Source organism: Bombus pyrosoma, linkage group LG7 (genome assembly GCF_014825855.1).
Source record: "Bombus pyrosoma isolate SC7728 linkage group LG7, ASM1482585v1, whole genome shotgun sequence".
Classification (NCBI taxonomy): domain Eukaryota; kingdom Metazoa; phylum Arthropoda; class Insecta; order Hymenoptera; family Apidae; genus Bombus; species Bombus pyrosoma.
Window position 1 is genome coordinate 5035471 of NC_057776.1, and position 14220 is coordinate 5049690.

General features: G+C 49.2%; 1 protein-coding gene across 1 annotated transcript in view; it reads left to right on the plus strand.

Moving 5' to 3' along the window:
* The window catches only part of LOC122569398 (protein bric-a-brac 1-like), a gene marked incomplete at its 5' end in the record, with an annotated part of 164834 nt that overhangs the window by 11443 nt on the left and 139171 nt on the right, over positions 1 to 14220 (plus strand).

The following is a 14220-nucleotide window of genomic DNA, read 5'->3' on the forward strand; positions in this document are numbered from 1 at the left end:
CGAGAAAGAGACGATGTTGGAGGATGAGACGTTGGGTGAGAAACGAGAGCGCGAGGATAGCAGCGGGGCTAGACGAGGCGACTGCAAGGAAGCCGCGAGTGCGAGAGCGAGAGACGATGAAAGGGTCGGAGTAGCAGAAAGGCGTCAGAAGATGCTGATAATTGCGTGAAAACTTGTTCCGTGCGAACAAACGTTTCTGGAAACGCGTGTTCGATCGCCGCGAGTAAAGTCGTCGTCGCTTTATCCATCACGATTTTCAAAACGCGTTTCGATTTGGCGGCAAAGGTCGTTTCTCCTCGACGGAATACTCGAAGCGACGAGCCGCAGCGATCATCCGTCCGTTACGTTCACGCGAGACCTCGAACGAAAAGGAAAGGAACACGTAGGTGGTTGATAGTTGATAGCTGGCGAAGGTGAGAGCAGATAACGTCGTCGACGCTGATCGTAGACAGGAGCTGAGAAAAGTAGACGAAGAGAGAGAGCGAGAAGAAGCGAAAGAGACACGGGGGTGGCGGATGAGGCTGCGGCGATGACGATGCAGCAGGAGGTTAATGTATTCGGTCGTGGAGCATAAAGCGGTGCTGTGCGGCGTTTACCACGTAGCGCGTAAAACGTGCAAGTACACGTGTAAAACCCACGTACGTACACGGTTGACACGGTCGCGTGGCACGCGAGCTTCTTACCAACGGCAGGTAAAGTACTCGCGAGTCTCTGCCGAGAGAAGTTTCATCTTGCGGATCAATCTCTTCGCCGCGTTCCCACTGCCGGACGAAACTGTGCTGGCGGCACAGGAAATTTTTAATATCGCGGATGCGCGACTCACGACCGGACGATTAACGAGATTTGGCGTTGGAACGCGCGGCATGAGCAGTGGCAATGGTAATTTAGAAGTTTAATATCGGTGGCATGATTTCTCACCGGCTGATCGATAATCATCGGCTGCGCATCTTTTGTTTCGCGCGGACGGTGACAGCAGCCTGGAGGTACGCGGTCCAGTCCCTCGTTGGTTGGCAAATCGTCCGCGCGCTAGGGAACCGAACGGAATGGTTTCGAGCGGCGAACGAACGCCCACGCGAATTCGGTCCACGAACGGCGCACCGCCGGCTGCACGACGGGTGGCCAATCGGTGAAAAAAACCGGGACTAAAAACAGAGGGCCTCGTACACAGGGGTGGTTCCATAATCCTGCGCCCTGCGACGCGGAGGTGGGGTAAATGCGCGGGTGCGACAGCGCGAATTCCTGCCGCCCCACTCTCGATGCACCTGCACGTGCATCGCATCGACTGCACACACGACTCATTCATCGTCTCCTCCTCCTCCTGTTCCTCCTGCTCCTCCTTCTCCTCCGCCACTCCACCCCATTTTATTCCATCCCATTCCTCCGCCAATCCCTCCCCCTCTCGCTCCTTCCGCCCCCCGTCCCTGCCCTCTTCTGCCCTGCCCTGCCCTGCGCTACCCGTCCCTCCTCCCCCCTCCGAATGCTTTCCACGGCTCGCCTTACGCCGTTTCGCCTTCTTCTAATCTTTCTTCTTCTTCTTCTTCTTCTTCTTTTTCTTCTTCTTTACCTTCTTGTCCTCTTTCTTATTCTCGCGCTCCTCTCTACGATATTCTCTCGCAACGTCGTTCCGCCGATCCGATTATACGTAGACGACCGGTGACCGCTGTAGCTCCCAGAGTATCACGTTTTGCTATTTGATCCCGTTACATGGGATTCGCCAAATGTTTAACGTTCGTCGATCTGTTTCCTCGGGTTCGATCGATCGGCCGATTTTTCAGCCTGGTCCAACGTTTCCTTTTAAACGGTGTCGGCATTTGCTTACTTCACGAAACCAGCGGAAGAAAGGGAAAAGGCCGAGTGTAATCGAATTGGAAATCTTTGCTGGTCGTTTTGGAAGCAGCGTGGGAAGCAGCGGCGATACAGGTGCAGCTTTAACCAAGAAAAAGAAGAATCGAGTTAGGAAAGTTTGATTCCGTTAATTTGTAACAGTAGTGGCCATGGATCGTCGATTGCTCGACGACGCACGAGTTGCAGGGAAATCCGAAATTCCTAGCACGAACGGCCGATCCTCGCTGCATTAACGTTTCATCGCGCTCGGTACATACGCCAGGGTGGCACATCGATCGTTACAAAGTTCGGACTCGAGCGTCGAAGAGACGCGCTCTTACGCCAGAAAGAGAAAGCGTAGAAGAAGAAGAGGAAGAAGAAGAAGAAGAAGAAGAAGAAGAAGAAGAAGAAGGAAACGGAGAACGTGGAAAAGAGATATGACGCGTCCGTGATAGAAGCACACCGACACCGTGTTAGACAGAGACGGTCCGGCGAATCGTCGCGTCGAGACGTACAGTGAAAGAACGAGAGAGAATGGGAGCGGTGAGTGGCACGGACCGGCTGGAGTGTAGAACAGGGGAGGACCGACGGCGACGCTGACGGAGACGGTGAAGACGAAACGAAGACGAAAGATGGCGAAGCAAAGAGCGAGAAAGTTGGAAGAAGGTGTGCGAGGGATGGGCAAAGGGAAAGAACGGCAACGAGCAAAAAGAGAAGGCAATGAAAGACACAGAGAGAAAGAAAGACGCGTAGAGTGGGACGAGAGGAGAGTAAGTTGACTTTGCATTATTTAAACGGCGTCCTAGCACGGTAACACGTGTTCTTTTGAAGTCTCGCCCCCTTCAAATATTCAGACTGACGTCACCGCCGTCATATTCTTCGCTCGTGGAAACCCAGCAAAGCATATACGCTTGGAATACGCGCGTTCCTTCCATCGCCTTCTCTAGTTTGTCTCGCATCTCTTCCTTCTCCTTTTCACCACCTCCTTCCTTTTCTCTCTCTCTCTCTCTCTCTTTCTCTTTATTTCTCTCTCTTTTTTCACTCGATCGCGCGCCTTCCGATCGTCCAGCTCGTCGTCGCTTTTGCCCTTCCGTCAGAGTCCTGAAAAGAGTCCGTGTTTCTCGCGATCCCATAGCGAAATATGGGTTTCCTCTGTGTACGACTTTTTGGTTTCTGTTTGGCGTTCGAAAGCTCGGAAAGCGATGCTTGTCGGAAGAATCGCGAACAAATGCCACTCGACTGTTTGCTCGTCGCCGGACCACCGGTTGCCGTTTCTCGGACTTGCCGACGCATTCCGGAAAAACTGAACGCGCCTTGGAAATAAATATTATTACCAGGCACGAACGATAAAAACGATATTGTTTCGCAGACCGAATTATCGCGCACCGGCGAAAGCGTTTTACGCGCGCTTTTATGCTCCGTTATTTTTTTCCTTCGGCCGAACGATCGTTCCGAGAATCGTTGACCGCTATGAAAATCGCTGCCTTCGTTCCGACAGTTTTTATTCGCGAAGCGTCCGAATCTTCGTCATCGTGTTTTCTCGCTTGCCGCTCCGAATTTTCCACCATAAAGCGCATTGAAATTCCTATGGAAATGTACGCGAAACGAAAGTCGAGTGGTGGTGCGGTCGTTGACATCGGCGCAACTTGACGCAAGGTCCTGCCCTTGAAACTGCGGTCGATTTCGAACGTTACGTCCGTTAGGACGCGCGGCGCTAGATTCACGCGACAGGGTTATCGCGCTCCGTTAACGAGCTCGTAATCGCCGTTCTTCCATCGTTTCGTCGATCATCGCTTCCGTCTTCTCCTCTTCCCCTCGTCTCCGCCATATCGAACAGTCGAACGTTTGCTTCTACCGCCGAAAGAGACAGTGACATTGCCGAGGGGATTACGGCGCGCGACTTAAGGAAACTTGGATCTTTTATTATTTCCGATCTTACGAACCAGCAGCAAGTTAACCTAACGAACACTCGCTGTAGTTAAATTGAAAAATGAAAGCGTTTCTCTGCCGCGCTGTTCCGCGGAACAATAATAATCGGATGATTTCATGGCGCATTTCAGCACATGTTTGGCTAAGTATAGACTACGAGTGAAAAAACTTTTTTTAAAACAGCTTCTCGCTGATCGTTTCGTCTAAAGGATAGTTTGGTCGATCGTGAAACCGATAGCAGATAGGATAGCTGGTTGGCACTTTCGTTTTATCGTATTTGATTAGAGCGTGGAAAGTGCGTAACGTTGGTGCGTAAACCGATCGAAAGAAAGGAACTGCCGAACCTCGCAGCTTCAACTTACGTCATGTCCGTACGAAACACGCTGTTTATTATATAACACTGGAGAGCGTTCAACGAACCGCTGAATAGACCATTCAACGTGTTTCTAAGGGACCGTTAAGTTATTCCGCGGATATAATTGACGCCGAAGTCCGCGTGGGACTCTGGCTGCGCACGCTCTCGTAACAAACTGCTTGCAAAACATTTCGTTCAGCGTTTACACGCGTCCTCCGTCCTTGTCGCCTCGGTTTTCTTCCTCCTTCCTTTTCTGTCGCGCGACCATCCCTCGCTCTCTTTCTCGGCGTCGTTTCTTATTCCCTTCCGAGTTTGCCGGCGCGGGGCAAACGGACTGAAGCGGCGGCTGAAGAAAAGGTAGAGGGCAAAGCGGAAGGGAAAGGAGCGCAGGAGAAAGGAAGACGAAAGAGAGCGCGCGCGCTTGCAGATGCGACGGTGGAAACTCGGCAAAGAGCGGAGAGTTGAACTAAAAAGAGGCAACTGGGCGATGCTAGAGCGTAATTGAAACTTTGTTTCGCTCGCGACAATGCCGGAAATTGTTCCTACCAGCGATTCGACGAGGGCTCTCCCGTCTTGTTCTCGGATCGCTTACCGTCCGGCCGACCGTTTAAATCGGAGAAGAGCAAGTAACTCACGCCCCCGCGATTCCTACCTCTTTCTTTCTTTTTCTCCCTCCCTCTTTGTTTTCCTTTTTCCACTTTTTACGCTTACCACCTGCGATTTCAAACGATTCTCGCCTTGCCGCGAGCTCTCATCGTCTCTCGATACTCCACCACCAACAGTTTTTCTCTCTTTTCCTACGTTCCTTCTTGCTCTTCTTTTTCCGTCTCTTCCTCATTCTTCTATATCTTCCGTTTTTCATAATAACGCACGGTTCGGATATCCTGCAGCGGCGCGAACCCAACCGAATACATTCGACTTCTCCCTCGGGAGGTTTCCTTTCGATGGTTCGAGACTGGGAGACTGATTCCCTCGCGCCACGTGGCTTACGCACGATCGGCAAACAAGGGCTTGTTCCGTTTAGTCGTGGCAGATATGATATATGGGAAAGGCGCGAAGGCAACGTGGTGGGCCGCGTCGAGACGGGGTTGCAGCCACGGCTACGTTACAAAGGGTCGGGTGTTATCGGCGACGCGCGGCCACTCTCACCATTACGCGCGCCAACTTGTACAAACGCAACGACGTGTCATCTCGAGGGAGGGAAAGAGGCGAGCGAGCGAGCGAGCGAACGAGGCGGAGAAAGAAAGAAGAAAGGCAAAGTGGCGCTCTCGAGAAGCGCCTGTCTGCCGTAAAGAATGCAGGCAGCTCCTCGTTTGCTTAGCTCGCTAGAAACGGCCGGGACTGCGCTTTCAGGAAGAACAGCAAGCAGTGCGAGGCCGCTACCACCGCGTCAACGAATCGGCGCAGCCGGCCGAAAAACGCTCGGTTCCGGCAAAAACGCGGGCCATCTACCGTCTCCTTAGTCTCGTTTCATCTTGCCTTAACACGTTGATCGACGCGTCACCCATATCTGTGTGACGGGTATGCTTCCGTGAGGGCACGTAACCCAAATATGGGTGACGCTATTCTCGTTCGTGTTCATTAAATATAGGATATACAACGTAAAAACATTAAAAACACATTTTACCATACGTTTTATTAATTTATATTCTGGATGAAATATTACATCATGCTATGCCGCATGGTATTCGTTGAAACGTTCCAAACACATTTCGGATGATTTTGGACACTTCCAACAATATGTTTCGGTCTTCTTTACGTTTTTTCTCGCTTCTTTGCGTGCGACAGTTCGTCTCTTCTTCTCGGTAACATAGGGTGCGCATACTTCTTATAGGCTTGTCCTGCTGATTCTTACGAACCTCCAAATGGTGCGACACCTTGTTCGTTTCCTTCCGATGGTTGTCGGGCGCAGTATTTTCTGACGACACATCGGACCATTCGGAAACGAGAATTTCCCGAAATTTTCTTACCTGTATTTTTTTGCTTGTGGCTGTTTGGTACACAATATGAGCATTTACTATAGTGTTGTTCCTAAGAGGAAATGTAGTGCTAATTTCCCATACCACTTTATGTTTCTCCGTATCGTAGTGGCATATGAGACCATCTGGTCACTTCTGTCGATACCGTTTTTTCCATTATCCTATACTACTCTCCCCTCACCTTCAAATATATTTTCACGATGTCTACTGAACATTTTGAGGATGAAAAAATCACTGACGCGCGTCTCACAAGAAGTATGCTTCTCGTCTAAACGAAAGATCTGAGATCCCTCGGAATACGGATCGGATTTGGCCCCCGCAGGAAACTTAGCCGAATTACGCTGCGCGATCAACGTGTTAAATGCCTCGCCTGACAACACTTTCGTGCCATCTTCTCGCGTTATTTTCATCGTAACGATGCCACTTAATTGCAGTTTCGCCGCGCCGCGGAAACAAAGGGTTTCGCGTAGAGGGGCAGGCGAAACTCGACCGGAGGTCGATATCGTTCGACTTTTCGCTTCGCGTTACGGACTCTCGAGAACGCGAATCCAGGGAGTTCGCCGACATCGATCGAACGAGGGTTGCCGTTATACGTGTGCGCGTATGTAAGCACCGAACACGGTGCTGTCCACAATCAAGACGTTTCCAACGACGCGACCACTCGCTCTCCTTCCACTATTGTCGTTATTATTATTATTATTTGCGTAAATCTTTTGATAGGGAAACGAGAGGAAAGAAATAAAAAGATACACAGCGATATACATAAAAGTTAAAGTATACGTTCCATGGAGCGTCTCTCAGAAGAATTGGCCAGATGAATAGACGTCACGGTGAATGGGCAATTCGATTTAACGCGGTTAAAACACTGTGACTGCCACGCCGAAATCGCATGTTTCGCTCACGGTGTTTTAACGCAAGATCTGTTCTTCCATGAAAATCTTTAATCCTTCAAAGCGTCTTCTGTTTATCGGTTATATTGAAAATGCAGTAATTGTCAATTTCCATTCAATTTTTTCAAACGCTCACCAATGACCAACGTGGCAGTCGAAGTGTTAAACGACAGCGACAGGTGGTGGGCGTGTGGAAAAGAGCAGCTTCTCAGCGATGTAGGAAAAACGTAAAGGGGGAACGAACAATCGAACGATCGGCTGTTTTTCCTACGAACATGATGTCCACGATTCTTCCGTCACTCAATGCCAGAAGATTGAGATTATTCAGCGCTACACGTCATAGAACCAGCACTGTGTTCGTCCGTGAATTTGGTTGACGTACGAATTACGATACGCAGAGCAGATCAGTACATTCGTATTATGAAACAGCCTAATCGCTGGATGATGGAACGCTGCAATCGTAAGAGCGTGGTATCAGCGGAGAATTTAGGAACAAAAAGAACTGAAGCGTCAAGAGATTACGCTGTGTCGTAAATGACAAGTTTGAACTGCATGTTGACACTTGGACATTCTTTTCGCTGTTTAACGTGGACAACGATGTTCCATTTATACGTAGCACGATCGAAAAGTGAATTATCTTTGTCGAGCATTTTGGATCTTAATAGCCGAAATAATAATGCTATAGGAACGACAAAATTTTCGCTTAGAATTTATATTAGAATAATTCCATGTTCATTTGACAAACGATTTCAAAGATATTCATCGATACACACTTGAACGCGTCTCAGCACTTTCTTCCATAGCCGACTATTAACCGACTGAACAGTTTACGTTCATTTGTTTTCGAGACGCCGCGCACACACATTCACATCCACACACTGATATTCACGTACAAGTATCACTACAACGCATCTAACCTAATCCAGCACATAAAATTCTACGTATCTGAATAATGTTTCTTTAAATCTGTACAAAACGATGCCAAATTAATTGGATACACCGTTGCGGATACCATCAGAGATTTTCGGATCATCTGCATACGATAAAAGTCTAGTATGGTTATTTTCGAATGGGGCGAGGACGGAGGAGGGAAAAGCAAGAAGGATGGACAGGGAAAGTAACCTTTAACACGGGATACGTGTCGGGTCGGCTGTCCGCGGATAAATATGTATAAACGCGAGACGAACGACAGCGTAAATACGCGTATGCGCCACGACTTTCATTATTCATTACGCTCACGTACCGTTCTATTTTAACATACTCGGTGATGCGTAACTCTCGACGATTTTACGATCCGCCGGTGTCTTCTTTGCAGTCTCGTTTACGAGCGATCCGTTCGATCGAATGGAACGTGATCGGTGCGATGAGAATTTAAGTTTGGCGACTCGCCGCCTCCGCTAACAACGTGCGCGATATTCTCGCTCGAAGTTACTCGTTGCATCGGCATCGGACACTCGGTACGTGAACTTTTGATCGAGCGTCCAGACATTTATTTGCTTCTGAAAAATATATATGATTAGAAGAAATTGAATTTGAACGTCGGACAGGAATTTCGTATTGGCCGGGTTCGATGAAACCTGGCGTATCAAAATATCAATTATCCGTCCTTTTCGTTTTCAAAACATACTCGTTAACGGTAATGAAATACCGCCGCATACGTCGTTAATCGCGTATTTCTTCTGGGATTTTGTTCGTCCGATCAACCGGCCTGTCCCTTTATACGTCTATGACGTAAATTACCGCGATCTAATAACGATGAAAAACTGGTGACAGATGACGGGGGCTGGGCGGACCGAGATGCCACGGGGCGGAACAGGGCGGGACGTTGGACTTTTGCTTTACGCTGTATCGATTTCACGCAGCTTTTAAATATTCCATTTTGTCGTTAACCCTGGTCGCGGCCTTGCGTCTTCGCCGCCACGTTCTCGACGTACGTTGCGATCGTTCCGCGCGTTTCATCGATCTGCCTCGTATCGACAAATATTCATCGGACGCGTTGGCGCGCGCGTCTTCCATTTCCAAGCACGTGCTTTGTAAAAGGTAAAAAGCGCGTTTAGTTAGGCGACCAAGACCACTCGAACGTATAACAACTGCGCGTGAATTACTTGATCGAAGGATTCCGGTGACTGGTCGGTGGAACGAACGGATCGCGAGTCTACCGACCTCGGGACAGCTCCGCCGACGCTCTCCATCCGCCTCTCGCCTCTTGGTACGCGCAACTTTTCAAACGATGCTAACGACAGTCTCGTTATTTATATCGGACCTCGTTAGACTATGGTCGGAAAAGCTGACAGGATGCAAGTTGCCTGGCGTCGTCTGCTTCCTTTTCATCATCGTCTTCGTGATGGTCGTCGGGCGAAACAGCCGTACGCACAGTTTTCTGCTGTTAACCGCCTCTCCGTTCCATTTGTACAAGAGCGCGGATTTTATGTCTTCGTCCGAGAGCCAGCGTATTGTAGTACGCTCTCGAACGAATCCGCACTCGAATTACAAGGTGGGGAATAAATTATGACGCTGCGCTGCGCGTTTAATGGACTAAATGGAACGAGTTACGAGTAATGCGAGAAATCGTCCACTCGTTGCTCCTCGACTCGCCGAGTGCAGAAGGACGCGAGAAACGAATCGATCCGCACACGAATCTAACCCGAGTCCCTTTCTTTCTGTCGCGTTTCAGCCGTGTGCCGGCACGTGGCCGACCGGGCCAAGCATTTTCCTCCGCCGTTTCCACGGCCATTCATCCGCCTTTTCCTCGTCTCCTGGACGCGGTCGCGGTCGCAAGACGCGCGATACAGGCGAATCGCTGCTGGTGTCAGTGTTGCGCGACTGTGGCATGCCGCGTATCCGACCAACGTAACGGCAGCGTGATTACGACTTATTAAATGGGTTAAAGTTGCAAATGCGATAACGATAGTAATTAGAATCGTACGCAGTAGTCGACGTAGCATCTGTGGTCCTCGCTGTCCACCCTGATTCTCGCTGACCCCGTTGCCATCCTCGGCTATCACCGTTATTAGAAAGGAAAAGAGCGCCAGGCAGTTGCACGAATGCCGCAAGAGCGAGAGCAAAGAGCGCGCGTTCTTTTCTCAACGTGTGTGTGTACGCGCGCGCGAGCTAGAGGAGAGATAGGGGGGGGCGGGTGGCGGGAGGAGGAGAAGCGATAATGAAATTCATTACCGTAGCGAGGCGAGGGTCGGCGTCGTCTGTGCCGTCGTCGCAGGCGATGTCGTCGCTGTCGTTATTATTATCGTAATACGCATATAATGCCGCATAATGCGAGTCGTCGTGACACAACGTGGGTCGTCTAACATTGCTGTTGCACGAACTCGCAGCTCCGCGCACGATTATAAATCCTATTAGGATCCTACGGTCTGTACAGATCATAGCCTACATGCGTCTAGCGCGCCACGTGTTTCGCAGCCGGCTTCTTCGTCCGTCGTTCGAACGGAAGAAACGAAATGGAGAACCGTCGATTGCGAAATAAAACGGCGCCGACGATCAGCCTCAAGAAATACAAAATATTAGGTTGTCCGAAAAGTTTCATTGTATACGGACGCAATAAACGCACAATGTTTTTCCTTTTATATCAGTTTATTGAATTATTCAGGAACATAACAGTAGAAACAGAACGAAATGGATCACAACTCATTCGATAAGACAATATAAAAGAGGAATTCTTGTTCATCTGTTGTCACCTTACGAAACGAAAGACACCTTTCGAACAACCTAATATAATTGGCTTGGCAACTAAGTGATTGCGGGTTTTGTCATTAGGTTGTATTGGCAGAATCCGGAATCACTTAGTCGCCAAACCCAACGTATTGTATCAGGTTGTCCGAGAAGTGTCTTTCTTTCGCAAGCGTGTTTCTTGTGAAATGTCGCGTTGTTTGTCTCGACAGAGCAAAAGAAACTTTTCGGACAATCTAATGCGAAAGTCTGACGAGTACGCACCACGTGAATCGTCTGGACCGAGAGAAGAAGCAGAACGAGACGGGGCGAAACGCGAACGCGAGGCTAGAAAGAGAGTAGCGGAGCAGTAGGGTGGCGAAACAGCGATTAAGGTGGATGGAAAACGCGAAAGCTCGCATTATGTAATTTAAATGCGTTCAATTTCGCGTAATTAATAAAAATTGAGTTTTACGCGCACGAGTACACCTATCGATTTTTCTGCTTTACGTAATCGTCGATTGTACTTGATCGAGTGCGATACTCGAGGATAATAAAAACGCCGCGTATCGGTTCAGGGCCGTACGAAGTTAATATCTGCAGGATGGCCCCATCACGGCAACTTATGATTCTCTAATTGAACCGCTCCATTCAGCCGCCGCATGCAGAATAGAGCTCACATCCTAGACTATGCCGTCGCTATTCTAATGGCAAATTGCATCAATATTATATGCAGATTTCACCGTGCTGCTTTATACGTAGATAAGTACGTACAGCTAGCTGTTTCTCTCGTTCCCTAGTTCGTCCAGCGTCTGCTAGATCGATCCTTCGTCACCATCTGCGGTTGCTCTTTTCTTCTTGCCAATCGTTGTAGTCATCGATATATAGTCCAATCGATCGGACGGTATATCGGCGATTCGACAAATTTGCTGCGCCGGTTCGTCCTTTGGGACCTCGAGGAACGTGGCGAGTTCGTAGCCTCGAAGGAGTTTCAAAGGATTTTTCGAAGGTGGAGTTGTTGGACGATGCGTAGAAGAACCATCGGAGCTGAGCTTACAGCGAGAAGTAGGTTCGATAGGAGTACGCAAGTACAAGGATACAAGTCGGTTTGGCGAAGGAAGGAAGGAAGGAAGGAAGGTGATGAAGGTTGGACGATGGTGTGACGCTTATACGTCGAGATACTTCCTACCATCGCGAATAATATAACCTAGATTCGCGGCAATAAGTCACATCCTACCGCGCACGCACGGCTGGAACACGCGCGGCTCGTCAGCTACGCACACACAGAGGCAAGCTGGCATATAAAGTAGAAATAATAAGGCGAAGAGTAAATTCGACCCACTTAACGTTACTTAGCGCTTACGCTGAATACGTTATGTTTTGCACAATATCGCATTCTCGAGTCACTGTGCGGCTCGTCTTCGTAACCGTTGCGTAATTTCCCAGTTTTCTCGTTTTCTCGATACTCCACACGACTGAGCAGTGTTGGCCGTGGTCGTAGTAGCCCTAGTCATAGGCATCGCCGCGTTGGTCATCGACGCGGCGCGGCTCATTCGATCAAGCGGGTTGTTGAATCGACGATAGAAGAAGGAAAGAAAAGGAGAATTAGCGAGCGTTGAGTGGATCCGACCAAGTGCGCGCGATGTATAAAAAAAATGTTATCGACCATCGACGTTTATTTATTCAGTAGCCGCACACTGCCTATAGCCGGGCATCAAGGTAGAATTGAATGGAGAAGGAACAGAGGTGGAAGCGTATCGCGAGCGAAACTCGTGAAACGACACGAGCGCGTCCGAGAGGTATCCCTTCTCGTTCCCTCTAAAATTAGAGGTACAATGCCGCGTGTAATTTATCCGGTGCTGAAAGAAGCGCGTCATTCTGGTTATAAAAGAGACAATAAAGAGTATTAAAAGCGGAGAGGCAACAATGCGGATTGCGAAGGCTGCAATAATACGGTAACCTTCGTAACTGTAGTGTACGCGCGGTCCGCCCGTAAAACTTTCGACATAATGCGCGTGTTATTCGTAACAGTATCAATTTTATTGCGCCAGATGTAGGATTCGCTGTGGTGGCCGTAGAGAAATGCAGGTAAAACAAGGAATTATTTATTGTCTGGAACGCGGACGAGATAAGAGAACGCGTTCGAATTCGTCGAAATAAAAATATTCTTAAGAAAGAAGCGACGCGCCGATGCGACGAAAGATTATTCTCGATACGACAGGGCTATTGCTCGCCGATAGTTTAGAAAACATTTGCAATTCGAAAAATAGAAATACCAGAAGATACAGTGCGCTTTTTTCTTTCCGTCGATCGTTTCGCGCCTTTCGTTTCCGACGATTTCTCATCGCCGCCCCCTCCGCCCCCGTCACCACCTTTGCTCTCACGAACGCTCCGTAAATTCCGCGAAGCAACGGCGTGTCCCGTCCCATTTCGTTCCGTTCTCTGGTCTCCGCTTTGCGCGCACTCTGCGCTTCGCTTCTCTGCTTCCCTCTCCTCTGCACTTGGCCGGTGGCCGCGACGGCCGCGGCCGCGGCCGCGTCCCGCGTTATATAATAAATTATTTCATAAATTAAGAGCTATTAACGCGTAATTATCCTTCGCGTGTGCGTGTTTTTCCATGACTGCGGTTATAGACCGCGTTACGCGGAATATGCACGCCACGGTAAAACGAATAATATGCCGGCGCGGCGTGGCGCGGCGTGGCGCGCTCACTTAGGGGTGCATGCGAGCCCCGACAAGCCCCGGAACATCCGTCAACGTTATTCATCCTGAACAGATAAATTCGGCTTTATCGCGACCTAGCGCAACGATATTTTTTCCCAACCGTCCTCGTTTCCATCGCACCTCGCGAACTCGCTGCTGGCTACTCTCTTTCTCTATCTCTCTCTCTCTCTCTCTCTCTCTTTCTCTCTTTTTCTCTGTATCTGTATCTTGGAGCGAACCAATTTCAAGAGTGTATCGCCGATTTCTCAGTCGTATCTGGCCTGCGCGTAAAAACAATAGAAGAGGCTGTACGATAGACGATTAAAACGAAGAGGAAAAAAAAAATGCTAACCGTACGATAACGTAGAGTGTAAGTGCGCGATAACGATGGAAATGTGTTTACACAATGGCACAGTTCGCTGACGACGTTGCTTGTCCCGTGCCAGCATTTTGTATATTTTGTACGAATAGAAGCCGATAATATTCGTCGCTGTTGTAGCGTTTTTTGTTCTTTCTTTTTGCTCCCCCTTTTTTTATTTTACCTCGCGTGGCCAGGAAAAATAACGGCAATGGAACCAGTCAGCTTACTCGTTATTACGATTATTATTGTTGTTTAAATAATCGGAGCGATTGCGCAATTGGTGCGAGTCAGAGCGATTTACGTTGCCGAGGAATTGTATTGTCTGTTTGTCGGAGTCAGTGGTCACGCGCCGCTCTCTCCTTCTTTTGCTTGTTAATTTATTTGAAATACCGGGACGAAGCAGGCCGATGCGTGTCGCGCCGCTCATCGTCGCGCCGCCTTCCACTCGCCCAGCGGAAATCACTGATTCCACTAGAGCCGTTTACCGGTCGTGTGCCGGTCGCGCGTACCGCAAGA